The 12,857-nt window shown below is 37.2% G+C and overlaps 1 protein-coding gene across 2 annotated transcripts in view; it reads right to left on the minus strand.

Moving 5' to 3' along the window:
• The window catches only part of plppr1 (phospholipid phosphatase related 1), a 61,537-nt gene extending 49,220 nt beyond the window's left edge, over positions 1-12,317 (minus strand). Inside the window, exon 1 of one of the 2 annotated variants that reach the window (XM_084399907.1) lies at positions 11,982-12,317. The gene's annotated coding sequence lies outside the window, so the exon portion shown is untranslated. Of the gene's footprint in view, positions 1-1,355; positions 1,519-11,981 lie in introns of those variants that run through there. The other variant, XM_084399908.1, reaches the window with a different exon arrangement.
• Positions 12,318-12,857: the final 540 nt, after the last annotated feature.

Raw genomic sequence — 12,857 nt, forward strand, 5'->3', positions numbered from 1 at the left:
TGGGGTATTTTGAGCTGAAACTTCACAGACACATTCTGGGGACACTTGAGACTTATATTACATCTTGTAAAAAGGGGTATTATATGCCCCTTTAAACATAACACAGCATTTTACAAGCACACAAAAAAAATAATTAAAAATCATCACCCCATGTTAAGTACATTTAAACAAGTTTTTTAAATGTTGTCAAAAAACAACCAGACTTCCAATATTTAGTGTACAGTATATTGAAATTATATACTTAAAACATTATGTGTTAAAATCACGAACACAAAATTTGTCTTTTATTCATATAAAAAAAAATATATATATATACATACAAACATCTTTCTGATATGAAATATTTTAAATAATCATGTTATCCTAATCAAGTGCATCAATTGTCATCTTAGCGGAATTGTATCCCATAAATTTAACTCAATTATTTTTTTTTTATATATATATACTGGGGATGCCATTAAAGCCTTGGTTTCGTTAACTGAATTATAAGCTTACTAAACTCATGAAAAATGCATTTATGTTATATTTTTGTAACTTTAAATTAATTTATTGTCTTAAGTAATGTTAAGTAATATTAATAAACAATTTAATATAAGCTGAGACATGAGCTAATTTAAGTGTTTTAATAAAGCATGTTTTATTGGAGAAATATTAGGCTATCGTTGCATTATTGAAAGTGAAAAAACTTGAAACTTTAAAATATTAAACTTTAAAAGGATGCCAAGAAATTGCTGTTGATGTAATATGACAATGTTTACTTTATGGCGTTTGTATTGTAATATATAGCAGATGATTGCAAGAGTGCGCTGCATATTATTTGTATCATTTTTTTTTAAAAGAGAAGCCAGCAATAGTAAAGCATAGACATTTCAAGTTTATTTCGGGTTAATAATTAAAAGTCATGCATTATGAATAAAGATTTTTTTTTTCTCCTGGTTATTAAACTATATCAGGCATTTAATTCAAAGTAAACTGTAGCTTCTGTTTGGGCTGAGACTAAGAACATCATTTAACACATTATTCAATATAAAGATTTTACTAGTATCGGCAAGATAGTGTGTGTGTGTGTGTGTATAAATATTTAAAATCCTAGTGTACTTTTTGTATTCTAATACATTTTCATTATGCCCCTTAAAATATTTTAATGTGCTCGCCCTGTATTATTATCACCAATGCAATAACTGAACATATGAACAATATTAATAGTAATGCTTGCCTTAGCAAACACCCCTACTTATACTTAAAACAGGCTTGATCTCCTTTGATTATGTGCTCAAAAAAAGAGATAAAAATAGCTAGCTTGTTTAATTTCATCCTTTAGGAAAAGCTAAATGAAATGTCGCATGCATAAATACCGTATAAGACAAACTAGCTGTTTGCAAGACATCTGCATGTGTAGGAAATCCTCCAGAACTATGTTGATGTCAGATATTGTCCTCTGGCTGTGTCCATCCCAGCCAACACAGCATCTGTCCAGCTCATGTATACTGTATCTGAGCCTGTGATCCAAGCACTGTCCTGAGGGACAAACTGTGACATTTCTCCAGCACAACGTCTCTCTGACTGCCATCAGTGTAATGTGATACCAGTCAGAAGCCACTAATGGACTGGGGGTTCATGAGGCCCAGCTCAGATAAATGATGAAGCATCAACTGGTAGACACAGACTGTAAAACATAGAAAGCTGCCTCCTGTCCACAGCTGAACTGAGCGCTCTTCATAGGCACAAACTCTTTAGAAAAACTCAATTAGAGCTCCTCATGTGCGTTAGATGCTATTGATTTCAACAAAGATACAAGTGTTAGCATGTTGCTAAGCTAACGGCTCGATTCTCTAAGCTTAAAGTCGGCATTAAATGGAAATTACTCCATTTTCTAAATGCATCTTAGGCCACATTTACATTATATGGTTCAAGTGACCCAATTCTGATTTTTCCTCCCATATGGCACAGATGGGATATGACCCACGAACGTGTAAGCAGGAAAAAAGCACATGGATTCCGATATTCTCAGAATGGTTTCAGGACTCATTCATATGAGGAAATAAATATGATATAAATCAGATATGTGCATTTTTGTCTGCCATGTAAGCAGACAGATCAGATATCCCTGTCAATGCGAGTCGGATAATACGTCATTGAAAAAACGATAGTGGCGAATAACGTCAAATCTTTAGTGTTGTCAAAAGTACTGTACCTACTTTGGTACCAAGTCGGTACTGAAATTTAAAAAATGTGACGATACCAGGATTTCCATCTAGCATTTTGAGCGCTGTTGAACGAATTCATAAACCACTCTGATTGGCCATCGTCCTCACGCGCTCAACATGTGTCTCTGATTGGCCATCGTCTTCACGCGCTCAACATCTCTGTCTCTGATTGGCCATCGTCTTCACGCGCTCAACATCTTTGTCTCTGATTGGCCATTGTCTTCACGCGCTCATCATGTGTCTCTGATTGGCCATCGTCTTCACGCGCTCAACATCTCTGTCTCTGATTGGCTACAATGACTACCTTGGGTTGTTTTACTGGTATAAGGCGTCCAACACGTATACACAATGTGTTATAAGAATTGCAGGTACCAAATACAATGCTTTACAAAACAACAACAAAGATTGTTAAATCATAATTGTACGCTTAGTTACAATAATACACAAGAGAGAAGAACAGTGGTAACCTATAAAATCAAATAGAATTTAAAGTCTTTATAACTACTGGAAAAAAGCTATTTCGTAGTTCTTGTTTTAACCAGACTGTAATGCCTTCCAGAGGGTGGCATTGTGTAAATGCAGACATCAGATATGGGCAGGGCCACATTAATGCATGGTGACGCCGGAAAAAAATAATAACCACATTTTATAATGAGTTGACGGTCTCTTTAAAATGACACTATCACTTTGCTTTGAATGCATGTGTCCAGAGAAGTATCAAGACGCACTCCGTCTAGCAACTCACAGGTATCGCACACCGGACACGTCACGTTCAGTTCAAGACCACAGTCCACATCTAAATCACAAAACATGCAAAAGTTCATTTCAAGAAGTGGCGTCGATAAGCTCTTTGTTTGAGACAGAACAAACGGAAAGAAAAAGCACAATCTATATTATTATCTCTCTATATGAAGCATAACTTCATTCATTAAGACACAGAAAGACAAGTTTTGCTAAAAGATGCACAATACACAATCTTCATTGGTTCGGATGTTTTGTTAATGGCATTTATTCCTGCAAAATAAAGGCTGATAACTTGCGATTTGTGATAAAGAAGATTGAGTGAATGTAGATAATAGTTTTGTGGATAAAGGGCCCCTTAAGAGCCCAAAGGCCTCTGATCTGGCCCTGGATATGGGTCACTTTTAAAAGAAGAAGATGCCAGCTGGTCATAAAAAAAAAAATCAGAGAGTCAACAAACAGATTTGGGCATCAAGACCTGCAGTGTAAATGCGGCCTCAAAGGGATACTCCACTTTTTTTGGAAATAGGCTCATTTTACAACTCCCCCAGAGTTAAACAGTTGAGTTATACCGTTTTCGAATCCATTCAGCCGATCTCCGGGTTTGGCGGTACCACTTTTAGCATAGATCATTGAATCGGACAAGACCATTAGCATCTCTCTCAAAAAAAATGACCAAAGAGTTTCGATACTCTTCTGTAGTTACATCGTGTACTAAGACCGACGGAAAATATAAAGTTGCGATTTTCTAGGCTGATATGGCTAGGAACTATACTCTCATTCCTGCGTAATAATCAAGAAACTTTGCTGCCGTACCATGAGTGCAGCAGGCGTAATGATATGACGCAGAGCCTGAAAATAGGTCTAATAGGTTAGATAAACTTAGTCCCGGTCACAGAACGGCTTCACAGTTCTACAATATTGCACGTTGTACTTCCATTAAAAGTAATACGAGTGCACCATCTGTATATCTAAAGTCTTTGACTCAGTTCACTTTATAGTAACTGAAAGGGGTTTGAGCTGGTTCTTGTAAAGAATCAGCCAAAAGTGTGAACACCCTAAGTGTTTCATTAAAATAAAATAAAAATAGCTTCCCAACAAAATCACTGGAATTATTATATTGTGGATAATTCTATCCAAATATTATTCAAGTCATCTGGTGAAAATTCCAGTATTTTCATATTGAAATATAGCTACAGAAAAACAAAATATGGCAATGTCAGGATTTTTTTTTTTTTTTTTAATGGCATGCAGCCCTACTAGGTAGGCCTATATGGAAATTTGGTCAAGAGACGCTACCCTAGAAAGCAGAACAATAATGCTAATGCTGTAAGCAACACCCCGGTGACCATTATGAACCACACAGAACACCTAATAACCACCCACAACTCCCTAGAAAGCTTTGAATGGGAAACACCACTCACATTTTCAGGAGAAAACATAACAAACCAGTGTTAGCATGTACATGGAGCAGCGCTCTGACATACTGTATATTAACTGTGACACTAAATTATGTTTTTAACTCTGAAGGGTTAAGTATTCATCTAACCCGTTTTAAAAACGCCAGCACAGAAATGAGCAAATGAAGCGCAGTCAAGCAGAGTTCAGTTTAAATGTGTTCTCTGGAACTAAAACATAAATCCAAAGCGTCTCGCGTGGATAATTCTCTCTTCAAACACTTCAAGAGCTCTGCGCTATATCCTTTTTCCAATCCACCAGCAATTAACAGACGGAGAAAATCCATTACTTGCATACAGGAAAGTCCGCAGTTGTTCTACGGGGAAACCGTGATTCTCCTTCGCATTTCAACTGCTGGGTAATTAAAATCTCGACTGAGGCGTTTCCGATTAGAGAATTAACCACAGCACTTGAACAGAGTTTCAGAAATAAACTTCAGAAGAATGAAAAGGGTCACGGCGGATCTCAGTATTCTTCATCTTCCCGTTCTCTCCATTCCAGCCGACTTCACATCTGACGGATATCTGACCTGGCACAGTTCTTAGCAGTTTCAATTAAACGGTGCTTTTACAACTAAACAATCAAGTAGATGTCTATATATTCATGTTGCTCATATCCTGCCAGGACACTTTCCAAATGAAAATCTACAAATAAGCCCTTGTCAAACACAATGTGCTCAAACACAGCACGCGTCTCAGTCTCACAGATGTTCCCACTGAAGTTAGCATTCATCATGTGTGGCGCTTAACATTTGCTGAACCATCAGATCTTCAGGAAAGAGGTTTAGGCAGTCCCAATATTTTCTTTTCTTTTTGACTGAACAAATGACATGATATTTGCTGCATTTTTGTGCTGTTTTGCAGTGTCCACACAATAGTCTATATATACAGTCCAGGGTTTCCCATACATTCATTAATTTGTGGCGGCCCGCCACATATCAACCCTGACCGCCACGGATTGATTCAGATTTTTTAACTATTTAATATGGGTCAAATTGTATTTTATTCGCGCTGCTTGCTCCCCCTCTCTCTCACAAACTGACAATGGAGGCACGACTAGCCCCTCCTTCTCTTACCGCACGATCTGAATCAAACCATGAGCATGTAGAGGGCGGATTGTTGCCGGTGCTTAATGCTTATTCCCCCAGCGAAGATTCCAGAATCAATCCGGAGTTGAATGGTTAGTATAATGAACACTGTTGCTCAACATAACTCTGAGAAGTTGTCTAGATGTTAAGCGCGGTCGCGTTTCATTACAGATTCGCGCAAAACTTTTGCGATTTTTTTTTTTATAAATATCAATTAACGTTACAACTATTGCGAAATGACGGCGTTTCCATTAACCGATGTTATGCGACTAAAACGTAATTTGTTCCTCTCGCGATCAGTCATTCCAAAAATCATTGCAACGGACGTTGGTAGGCTCATATCACAGCCACCAGACTAGACATTATATTATTATTATCTCCAGGTTCAGGTTGGTGTGTGTTGGTTTTTGTCCACCTCAATCTCCAGGTGTGCGTGTGTGTGTGTCTGAGTCTGTGTGTGTCCACCTCCAGGTCCAGTTTGGTGTGTGTGTGTGAGCCTGTGTGTGTCTGAGTCTGTGTTTGGGTCTGAGTGAGTGTGAGTGTGTGTCTGTGTTTGAATCTGTGTGTGTGAGTCTTTTTGAATGTGTGAGTGTGTGTGAGCCTGTGTTTGAGTGTGTGAGCCTGTGTTTGAGTGTGTCAGTAAGTTTGTGTGTGTGTGTGTGTGTGTGTGTGTGTGTGTGTCCAGTTCCAGGTTTGTGTGTGAGCAAAATTTGCAACAAAAAGTCTGTGGAGCAGTCATAGCATAGAAATGTAGCAATGGCAAAGTCTTTAAGTTATCTGACACTAAGTGTTGGCAATGGGAATGTGTACTTGTCAATAAAAATATATGATATATATATATATATATATAAACATTATATATATATATATATATATATATATATATATATGATATATTTAACTTAATCACCCCCCCCCCCCCCCCCCCCGGTCCCCAAACACCACACCACCGCAAATAGAATCTAATTCTGTGGGAAACACTGGAGTCCGAATAAACAAAGAATATATTCTGTACACACAATATCGATCAAAAGTGTGGCGTCAGTAAGGTTGTTTTTTTTTCAGCAAGGATGCATTATATTGATTAAACGTGACAGAAAATACATTTTGTATGATTAATATTTTAAATAATGCTGTTCTTTTGAACTTTCTAATCAAAGAATCCTGGAAAAATTGTCCACAGAAATATGAAGCAGCACAACTTATTGATAATAAGAAATGTTTCTCGAGCATCAAATCATCATATCAGAATGATTCCTGAAGGATCATGTGACACTGAAGACTGGAGTAATGATGCTGAAAATTCAGCTTTGATCACAGAAATAAATTATAGTTTAAAACATTAAAATAGAAAACAGTTATTTACAATTGTAATATTTCACAATTCAGGCTTGGTGAGCAGAAGAGACTTCTTTCAAAAAAGTATATATATATATATATATATATATTTTTTTTTTTTTAAATCTTACGACCCCAGACCTTTGAACTGTAGTGTATCTGTACATTTATGAATTTTGTGACTTTTTCCATTTTTAAATTCCCAGGTTTTTTTCTACGGCTCTGGAAACCCTAAACCAGCCTTCTGATAGATGGAAAAACACTCTAACGTCTACATCTAATGAACTTATAAATTAGATACAATTACTTGGACAATATTAGTAAGCTCTGTAGTTCTGTAGTGGTGACTATATATGTTCAATCACATCATAAATTAAATTTCTGAAACATCAAACAAGAAAACATTCTTCCATTGTTCAACAAACGGTTTGTCCCGACTCAAACTCCCACCATCGGATGAGCCAAAACTGAACATGTCAGGATGCTCAAACAAACAGAGCAATGTTTGGAATCACACACAGCAGCTTTAACTGCCTCTCGCGGAAAAATGCAGATAAATACCAATATAAATCATATTTGTAAGCTCTCTTATCACAGAAAATTGTGACATTTCTTCACAACTTCCATGAATAATCCAGGAGCAGGAACCATCTCCTCTTTGATAGCGCCGGCAGTCTGAATCCGTCTATCAGCCATGTGTTCTCCGCACATGTACAGATGTTACTAAATCAATCCCTCTGTAGGATTTTCCTTATGCTCATCAACATCCTTGTTTGTCCAGGAATTCCTATCAACCAATCAGATTTTAGGGTTAGGGTTGGCGATGTGGCTTCAACAACATTATCATTTCCCTGTGATTTGAGAGAATTGAAGGAATGACAGAAGATGTCCTACTTAGCAAAAATCACAGACAACGGTGGACTTTTTGCTCCAAAAAAGCTCAAAAACATATTTAGTATATGAGCGGTAAATAAATCAATATTAAGTATAATTAAATACGGCTGTACGCACTGTGATTCCGATTATGCTTATCGATTCCCAGTTTCAATTCCAATATGAAAAAAAAAAACAGCAGCCTAAAGAACAACCAACCAATAAACTAGACTATTATACATTTCAAACATTATTAAAGGCAAGTAAACAGTCAGTATACAATAAAAACAAATTAGAAATATCACAAATAAATACAACTGAACAAGTTCAGAAATTGAAATCAAATGTAAAATAACACTGCATAGTTTTCTTTTTATAAATAAAATAGATGAATGCTTTTTAAAGTTACAAAAGTTATTCAGTCAAGATCAAGGAGTGATTTTTTTCTTTTGTATTTTGATTAACTTTAATGACACAGATGGCAATAGGTTTATTAGGCTACTGTCACTTTAATGGTGTGTTTACACTTTTAGTTCAGTTCTTTTGGTCCGGATTCAAAAAAAAATATATATACATTTAGTCCTGGTTCGTGACAACACCGGTCACACCAGAAGCTCAACTTCCAAAGGGATGAACTGAAAATGCTGGCTGTGATCCGTGCCAGTGGACTGTGCCGTTATGAATGCCGTTATGAATCCGTGCCGTTATGAATGACCATGCGCATTTTACTTTCGCTTTCAAATTAGCGGCAATTCGGGCGCAGCACTTGCTTGAATGGTGGGTTCATTACTATTCTTAATGAAAAACAACAAATCAGAACAATGATAAACTCGCTTAAATAGGAGCTTTTACATTTTGCTTCGAAACCAAATCTTCCGCCATCGTCTTGTCAGTGAAAGGTGAAATGGGTGAAGTGAGGTGAACTCTGAATCCTGCTGCTGATCTGAGCTGCAACTCTTGTTCGGCTCATGCTGAATTGAGCAGATGTGTTCAGTTTTTAATTGTATGTAGCCTACTCTAAATTTATATTACTATATATATATATATTTTTTTTTAAACAACGGTGGGGGGGTGGGGGGGGGTGATGCTGCAGTGGGCAAGTGATGTAACCAGTGTTGCGGCTGAACACCAGTAACACTGTCTACCGCAGTAAGCGATGGGCAACATCGTTACACTTCAGCCTTTTTTAGGGTTGCATCTGGTGACATCATGTCCTGTTTTTGGTTTGTTTAGATGTCTTTGGTCCGTGTTACGTTCATATTTCAGTCGAACCGCACCAGAGTTCTTTGGAAGAGAACTTAGACCAGGGGCGTGGGAAGATGTTTTAGGTTGGGGGTGCTGTGGGTTTTTTTGGGGCGTTCACCACTTTTGAATAAGTAACAATATCAAGTCTATAAAACTCATCAAAACTCTGCAACAAGCGTATCAGTGAGAACACTCGTTTAAACAGCATACACACCCCCGGACATTGACTGCACATTGGCCTTATTTATACTGCTTTCAATCGTAATGCAATGGGACATAAATTAAGTCTTTAAATAAAAGGGTTATTGAGCGGTTTACAGTGTCATATACAATCAAAGAGCCAGCACAGCGACAGGGAATAGAAATGAACACAAAAACCTGCCTATAGTGCTTACCTTACACAACACCCACGGTGGACTTGCGCTCAGGAGTACAGCAGACAAATTATTTCTACGCACACTGCAACAGTCACAATATGATGTCAGACTCTGCGTGTATGTTTTAAAAAACATAATTTAACATATAAATAACACTTTTTTTAATAGCCCACTTAATGTGTTTATTACAAATAAATTGCTAAATGTTAAAAATGCTGCTGCACCCCCAACACCCCGACTTCCCGCAACCCTGACCGAGACCCATCGTTTCAGGGGTCTCTGTTCGCTTTTGTTTGGTGCGCACCAGGGTTCAACGTCGAATGGCAGCATTTATACCAATTCAAAAGAACCGCACTAACAGAGCAAACACACAAGAGCTTGTTTTAATCAAAGTGTGAACACACCCTTAGACCTCATGCAGGATCCAATATACTGTTACACATGCGTTTTCTGTTTACGTTCCCTTAAGACAAAGCCGACTGGGTTTACGAAGATATTTTGACCATTTTGTGTGTATCCGATTCTAGACCTGGAATTGATTTTCGATTCCCAACCCTAATGGTCAGTTATGTTGGACATTTAAAGGAGTTTGTAACTTTTTTGAATGCTTGAACGCTTGTGCTCAGGCTGTGGGCACTCAGTAATCAATACTGAAGTCAGTACTGACACCAGTCTTTTCTTATGTGTTCATTATATACATGGTGTAGGCTATAATGATGAATGAAACTGCTGGTTTACACATTAGACCAACATAAAATTTAGCTTGACAAATGTAAAAGTTAAGTTAAACATACTAGAGTAAACTAATTTGACCTAAACCAATAGGATAATAATTACATTTCTTTCTAAACTTTTGATAAATCTTCTCTCTGTCCATACATCAGATGAAATCCTGAAGGCACCCATGTACAGTAAGTACAAATAGTAGTAAAATCTTACCATGTCACAAAAAAGTCAAACAAATTTGGTTGAATAACCAACACTGAAAAAAGATTTTTGCTGCTTGTTCAAATTGCTCAGTTAAAATGAGCTAAAGCAACAAAATTGCTATACATTTTGACCTACCTTTATTTAACTGTGTTCAATCCACTTAAATATATGTAAAATTTAAAGTTTACTTAATCCGTTTGTGTTGGGATTACATGAATGATTTTTGTTGCATTAACTGAAACTGGGTGGTGCTTGTTAGTTCCCAGCTTGCTTTGAATATGGCTGAATCAAGAGAGAGTAAATGTTGAAATTAAGTGTTATTTTATGTGTTTTTGAGCAAGATGAGAAAAAAGGGAAGACTTGATGATGTGTATTAATGTTCAATTATGTTGGAATTATTAGAACCATTTAAATTACACTGGGTTACCATTGTGGAGAAGAGTGGAACATTTGCGTATGCTGTGGACTGATACTGCTAGTTTCTTAACTGCTTTGCTGAAGGAGTATTTATTGATTAGCATTTAAGATGCTAATGTGCTATTTCTAGCTAATAGTTTAACTAGCTAATACAGTCTTATATATTTAGTTGTGTGACACTAAAATATATAAAATCAAATGCCTAAAATCCTGAATCATGTCAGGGAGCTTTGTGAAATCATAAATTTCACTTTGAGACTACTTAATTGGGTCACTTAAAATAACTTAACTCCATGATGTTGAAGTTACGTTAACAATTTATGTTTGTTTAATGTATTCATGTGGGGCCGATGGGTTCATTCAGACGCCCAAACTGAATTCAAAACCACCCATATTTTACCAATCCAATAAACACACCTTATTTGTATCAATTTACTAATCCAGTATTAGGTAGCGAGAGTCAAGCTGACTCAAATCCACGCAAAATACATGTAATCACTTTTAATTTCATGCATTGTCAAGTTCCATACCCCTAATTTGGGGGAACCACAGCAACCAGAGACCATCCTTTAAACATACAATGCAATGTGTTGCCCACTAATGTGAGGGTTCCCCCATCATGTGACCACTTCATGTCTTCAGAATATACTACAGTCCTGCATTCTGTTCTTTGCATGCAGTAAGATCCCACAAATTCTGCAGGAGACCCTGAAATCAATACACAAATCACTAAATTATGCTGTTCTGTCCAATATATGTATCTGATTAAATGCATTTTCCGATGAGCTTATGTGGAGCCATCTGTGGCCAGCATTACTGACACCCCAGATGACAAACCAGATAAACCATGTCAAATGCATCTAAACATTAAATACAATGCGCGTTGTAAGTCTTCCTATCACTTATTTCGTTTGCCAAAGCACAAAATCTTTGAAACTTCCCTAGTAGTGCATTTTAAACGCGAATTCTACATAGCTGATGCATCATGCCATGAGGACAAGTGTCAATCATCATGAAGATGAAGCTCAAGAACGTATGAGAAGATCACTTGTTTCCAGCATGTAGCTTTCACTAGGTGTCCGAACAACCCAAGTTCTACATGATTTACTATTACACACCATTGCCGCATTTTTATTCGTATTTATTTTGGATATCCAAATAAAAGGAGGTATAAGAAATCTCGCCGTTTCCTTGCCAACAAATGTAAAACGGACACAAAATATCAGTGGACGCACGAGACAATAGCAGGTCGCAACAACTACCACATGCTTCATCATTTCACCCCTCCGACCTCCTCAAACAACTTACCGTGCGATGGGTGTATATTATTCCCCAATTAATCCATCAGTGTTCATTTGCCATAGATTCGGAAAACGGATATTCCATTATCTGTGTTTTCTGCCGCGTTTCTGCGAAGCTGGGTTTGGTGTTTGATTGGAGATCAGTGATTAGAGGCGATCGTGAATGCTCAAGGAGTTCGTATACACACACACACACACTCTCTCACACACACACACATATATATACATACACACACTCACACACACAGAGAGAGAGAGAGAGACGCTGAGAATAGTGGGAGGCGGGGCCGCCCGGGAGCCCGAATGTGCCAGTCCTGCCTCATGAATATTTATGACGCAAAGCGACGCTCGTCCAGTAGGGTTATCAGCGTGAAATAAATAATACTCAGAAGCCTAGCAGTAGCAGTTGTAGAAAAGGGAAATTCTGGGTGGGAATTCGATTCATTTAAAATTGAATGTGTACGTTTTAGTGAACTGGTTTAAATAATAAATTCCGAGTCATTTTTGAGAACTGTTAAAGGTGCACTGTGTAATATTTAGGAGGATCTGTTGACAGAAATGCAATAGCCTATCATATACATAACTATGTTTTCAGAGGTGTATAAAGACATTACATAATGAACTGTTATTTTTGTATTACCTTAGAATGAGCAGTTTCTATCTACATACACAGCGGGGCCCCTTAAGTCGCCATTTTGTGCCGTCATGTTTCTACAGTAGCCCTAAAAGGACAAACTTGTTTCGTCACTATGTTGTTCTTCGTGCAAAGAAACTAGCTAAAGTCAGCGACTAAAACACTGACACCATGATGAACAAGTAACAATAATATTCGCAATAATATTTAGTTTTACTAAATAATTAAGTAAACAGAATGTCTTACTTT

Source organism: Rutilus rutilus (assembly GCF_951802725.1).
Source record: "Rutilus rutilus genome assembly, chromosome: 25".
In the NCBI taxonomy this organism is placed as follows: Eukaryota; Metazoa; Chordata; class Actinopteri; order Cypriniformes; family Leuciscidae; genus Rutilus; species Rutilus rutilus.